The following is a 5,962-nucleotide window of genomic DNA, read 5'->3' as shown; positions in this document are numbered from 1 at the left end:
AGTTGGTGTAGGAGGAGCGGCGGCGCCAAGCGAAGAGCCATCGCACGAAGGTCGGCAATGATGATGTTGATGGCATCCTGGTCCCGGTGGCAGCTAAGCGGTCGCAAATAGCCACACATTTTGTACACCACGTGAGTAGCACGTCGAAGAGGCACACACTAGATCACAAGCTTATTTCGAACCATCCAAAGCGTCCATGCTAGGACCCCAATAGTCAGCCACCTAATGTGGCGGCCCGTTGGGGGGAGGCCTGGATCTCCACGAAGAGGTCTGGGAAGTTGGTGTTACACCAACAACCTCGCGAAGGCAGCTCCAGAGGAACTGGGCGGACACACACGAAAAGAAGATGTGGTTCGAGTCTTCTTCTGTCCCACATAGGGGACATTTCCCATCTCCCGGGCCATTCCGCTTAAGCACCTCCACACCGGACGGGACACGGCCGCGGATCCATTGCCACAGAAAGATCCTGATCTTCAAAGGAAATCTGAGCGACCAGATCAACTCAAGGGGCTCCGGTGCAGGAGTGGCAGTGATGGCCTGGTAGAGAGACTTCATGGAGAATTTGCCTGAGGGCTCTAGGTGCCATGGAATGCAATTTGTTTGCCTGGTCTAGGTCCGGCTCGTGAAGGGCGACGGTCTCAAGGAGCTCATGCCGGGCGGTTAGGTCCAGAGGCCCAAATGGCTGCCAGAACGTGAGGCACCCTAAGTCAATAAGGGCCGCCTCGACGGGGATCCGTGATTCCACCGCGATGGAGAACAAGTCTGGAAAGCGGGCCGCAAAAGGGGCATCCTCAGTCCACCAGTCGAACCAGAACAGGGTGGATGTCCCGGATCCGACTGCGACGAAGGTCCTAATGCGGAGGACCGGGAGCAACTGGATGTTGGACTCCCAGAACTAGGAGCCACTAGATCTCAGACAGAAGGCAAGCAGCCTGCCACGTAGGTATTTGTTCCGGATGACATGGAGCCAAAGTTCGCCCTCCCCATTAGCGATCCGCCAGAGCCAGCGTGCCAGGAGGGAAATGTTCACGTTTGGAGGACATGATCCTGAGGCCGTCGTGGTCACGCGGCTTGCAGATGTTGGGCCAGCGAATCATATGGTACTTCTGTTTATCACCTTCGCCGGCCCAGAAAAATATAGCCATTGTCGATCTTATGATGGAGCATTTCGGGCAGGCTATAGAAGCTCCTGATGAACAGGAGCAGGCTAGACAAGGAGGAGTTGATGAGGACCGTCTGTGCCGCCTTAGAAAGCCATCTACCCTGCCAAGGCTCGATACGGTGTTGGAGCTTGAGCACTATAGGCCTCAGTTCCGCCATGGAGAGCCGAGAGTCACTAATGGGAATCCCCAGGTAGATGGTGGGGAAGGAGCCCAGCCGACAGTTGAGGCGGTCAGCGATATTCTGGCTCTCGGTGTGGGGGGGGGAGGGTAGCCCATCACCATCACTTCGCTCTTATCGAAGTTGATTTTGAGGCCCGTCATCTCCTAAAAGCAGAGTAGGAGGAATTTCAGGTTTGTGATATCAGCCGCGGAGCCCTCCACCATGATGATGGTGTCGTCGGCATACTGAAGGAGGGACACACCACTTCCCTCCACAAGGTGCGACACTACACTGTGATGTGGCCCGTGACTTTAGCCTTGTCGAGGATAGTAGCCAATGCGTCGACCACCATGTTGAACATGAAAGGGGAGAAGGGGTCGCCCCGCCTAACCCCACTTAAGGTGGGGAAGTAGGGGCCGATCTCACCATTGATGTTAACTGTGGTTCGTCCGGGCGAGACCATCTGCATGACCCGGGTGACCCAACGATCGTCGAACCCTTTCCGGGGCAACACTTCCCGAAGGAAGGACCGACTGACCATGTCATAGGCTTTGTGGAAGTCAATTTTCAGGAAGACAACCCTTAGGTGTTTGGATCGGACCTCATGGAGGACCTCGTGAAAGACTAGGACCCCATCCAGGATATATCAGCCTTGGATGAATGCGGACTGGTCGGGGTGGGTAATGCGATCGGCCAAAGGGGTCACCCTATTGGCGTCCCCTTTGCCAGGATGCGGAAGATCACGTTGATCACCGTGATAGGACGGAACTGGCGGATGTTCGAAGCGCCGGTGACCTTGGGGATTAGTGTGATGATCCCATAATTAAGGCGGTGGAGGTCGATGGTGCCAACATAGAAGTCCTCAAAGAGGGCCATGTAACACCCCGGATGTAACTTGCCATATTTGTAACTCCGACTCTTGCCATTTTCGGCTATGTGTTATGATATTTCCTCCGTGGTCGGGTTTTGTCTTTCGTTTTGCATTTTGTCATGTCATGCATTTTCATATCATGTCATCATGTGCATTGCATTTGCATACGTGTTCGTCTCATGCATCCGATCATTTTCCCCGTTGTCCGTTTTCCAATCCGGCGCTCCTATCTCCTCCGGTGCACCCCTCTTGTTTTCTTTCGTGTGCGTGTGTCAAACTTTCTCGGAATGGACCGAGGCTTGCCAAGTGGCCTTTTTACACCACCCGGAGACCACCGGTCAAGTTTCGTTCCATTTGGAGGTTGTTTGGTACCCCAACGGTTAACCTGGCTCTGATACCAACTTGTAACGCCCACGATGTGGCTATATCTCCCACGTGTCGAGGCACGACTTAGAGGCATAACCGCATAGTAGTTTTGTCGCAAGAAGGGTCATCTTCACACAATCCCATGTAATGAACAAGAATGGGATAAAGAGTTGGCTTACAATCGCCACTTCACACAATACATGAATATAATTCATACATCATCCAAAATACAATCATATATAGACCGACTACGGTCAAGAACCAGATGAAAATAAGACAACCCCAAATGCTAGATCCCCGATCGTCCCAACTGGGCTCCACTACTGATCATCAGGAAAAGACACATAGTAACGGCCACGTTCCTCGTCGAACTCCCACTTGAGATCGACCCCATCATCTGCACTCGCATCGTCGGCACCTGCAACTGTTTTGGTAGAATCTGTGAGTCACGAGGACTCAGCAATCTCACACCCGCGAGATCAAGACTATTTGAGCTTATAGGAAAGGATGGTGTAATGAGGTGGAGCTGCAGCGGCAATAAGCATAATGGTGGCTAACATACGCAAGAGAGAGCGAGAAGAGAGGCAACGGAGCGGTCGTCATCTAGCAATGACCAAGAAGTGATCCTGAACACCTACTTACGTCACACATAACACAGACTGTGTTCACTTCCCGGACTCCGCCGAGAAGAGACCATCACGGCTACACACGCAGTTGATGTATTTTAATTGGGTCAACTGACAAGTTCTCTATAACCGGACATTAACAAATTCCCATCTGCCTCATAACCGTGGGCACGGCTTTCGAAAGATAATACCCTGCAGGGGTGTCCCAACTTAGCCCATCATAAGCTCTCACGGTCAACGAAGGATAAACCTTCTCCCGGAAAGACCCGATCAGTCTCGGAATCCCGGTTTACAAGACATCTCGACAATGGTAAAACAAGACCAGCAAAGCCGCCCGAATGTGCCGACAAATCCCGATAGGAGCTGCACATATCTCGTTCTCAGGGCACACCGGATAAGTCAAGCTACGAGTAAAACCAGACCTCGAGTTTCCCCGAGGTGGCCCCGCAGGCTGCTCGGTTCAGACCAACACTCGAAGGAGCACTGGCCCGGGGGGTTAAAATAAGATGACCCTCGGGCTCGCGAAAACCCGGGGGAAAAGGCTTAGGCGGCAAATGGTAAAACCAAAGTTGGGCCTTGCTGGAGGAGTTTTATTCAAGGCGAACTGTCAAGGGGGTCCCATAAATCACTCGACCGCGTAAGGAACGCAAACTCAAGGAACATAATCCCGGTATATCAGTAACTAGGGTGGCAAGAGTGGAACAAAACACCAGGCATAAGGCCGAGCCTTCCACCCTTTACCAAAAAATATATAGATGCATTAATTAAATAAGAGATATTGTGATATCCCAACATATCCATGTTCCAACATGGAACAAACTTCAACTTCACCTGCAACTAGCAACGCTATAAGAGGGGCTGAGCAAAAGCGGTAACATAGCCAAACAACGGTTTGCTAGGAAAGGGTGGTTAGAGGCTGACATGGCAAAATGGGAGACATGATATAGCAAGTGATAGGTAGCGAGCATGGCAATAGAGCGAACAACTAGCAAAGCAAAGATAGAAATGATTTCGAGGGGTGGTCATCTTGCCTGCAAGGTTCTCAGAGTTGTCGAAAGCTTGATCCTCGTAAGCGTACTCAACAGGTTCCTCGTTCACGAACTCGTCTCCCGGCTCTACCCAAGACAAGAACACAAGCAACGGAACCACAATCAATCACGAGGAATGCACAAGCAACATGATGCAAAACATGTATGATATGCAAGATATGATATGCGATGCCTATGCGTGCTCCGGAAGGAAAATGATGAACATGGCAGTAACTTGGAAAACCAAGCATGCCACTGGAAAGATGAGGTGATTTCGGTCGAAATCGATATAGAGATCACCGGAAACGGATGCACGGTTTGCAAATGGCAAGCAAAACAAGAATGACACGAATCTGCGATAAACAACAAGATAGCACTTAAAATGCAACAAGTAACAATGCTACAGCACTCCAACATAGCAACAAAGCACATGGAAGTAATCTACAGGAGATTCTTGACAAAAGATGAACACTGAGCTACGGCTAGTTCACAACATATCAAGCTCAAACAGGCATGGCAAAAGTGCAAAAGATAACAGGATCACAGACTTGGTGAAAAACTGGACATGGCAGAAAGCTGCATCAGGTAGCAATGTTCAGAGCACGAAATCAACATGCTACAGGAACTTAACATAGCAAAACAAGGCATGGTAGTGTTCTACTAAATGCATATGACAAAAGTCCCTTACTGACCATAAGCCAAAAAGGACCAGAAGATATCATGGCAAGCATGTAAACATAGCAAGTTCCGTTATCAGGTTTCAGACTTGGCAGAAAACAGAGCATGGCAGAAATAATAATATGTAGGCCTCTTTGTGAGCTTGATGCACTCACTACAGAGCAATGAACTACAAACCAAGAACACATACAGTAAGATGGCATGTTTATGAAGCTAACCATGGCAAGAACAATTGCATATCATGTATGGATCAACTACAATAAGCTTGGCAAAATTGCATATCATGTTAAGAATCTGCCAGAAATATTTTATAGCAAAAGTAGAGCAATATTGAGTCATGCTAGGGCACTCCATAATTGCAAACAATTGCAGGAATGGATCAATAACAACTATATCTACAAAACGTCCTTACTAAACATCTCCAAAATATACATGGATCTCTCTGTAGCATCAAGTTTACATGGCAACAAAATAACAGCAGAGAAGGACTTAGCGAAATCATCAAGTCCCTGAAATCAGAAATATTACGGAGCCTACTTTGCATGCTTGTGCTAGTCACCACAGAGATCAAAAAAATACATGGACTATACCACTGGAAAGATGGCATGTCATACTTCAAAACACATGTAGAGCTTATGCCCATAAGATGCACAGAATAAATGATACAAAAATGACAAATCTCCAAGTTCTGCTAAGAACCAGAGAATAACAGCAACTAGCCCTCTTCCAACAGAGATTTGGGCATCAAGATGACCTCTAATGAACATGGTGCAATTGAACAAAATGAAGAGCATCACGAGGCGAACAATTTGACATATTACACGCGCGAATCAGAGCTACATACAAGGAGTTATGGCATCACGAACAAATGCACATGCTAAGAAAATTCCATGACTTGGAGAAAATAGAAGGGGACGGGGAAAGTCAACGCGTACAGAGATCCTCCAGATCCCGATCGGGAGAGCTCAAGCTCGGTCGATGGCGGCGGCGATGGGGGTCGACGACGGCGAGGCAGGGGACGGCGGGGCCCGGCGCCGGCGGGACGGCGGCCGGAGGAGGGGCACCGGCGG

This window comes from Triticum aestivum, chromosome 6D, assembly GCF_018294505.1.
Source record: "Triticum aestivum cultivar Chinese Spring chromosome 6D, IWGSC CS RefSeq v2.1, whole genome shotgun sequence".
Classification (NCBI taxonomy): Eukaryota; Viridiplantae; Streptophyta; class Magnoliopsida; order Poales; family Poaceae; genus Triticum; species Triticum aestivum.
This window is presented reverse-complemented; position numbering follows the sequence as displayed.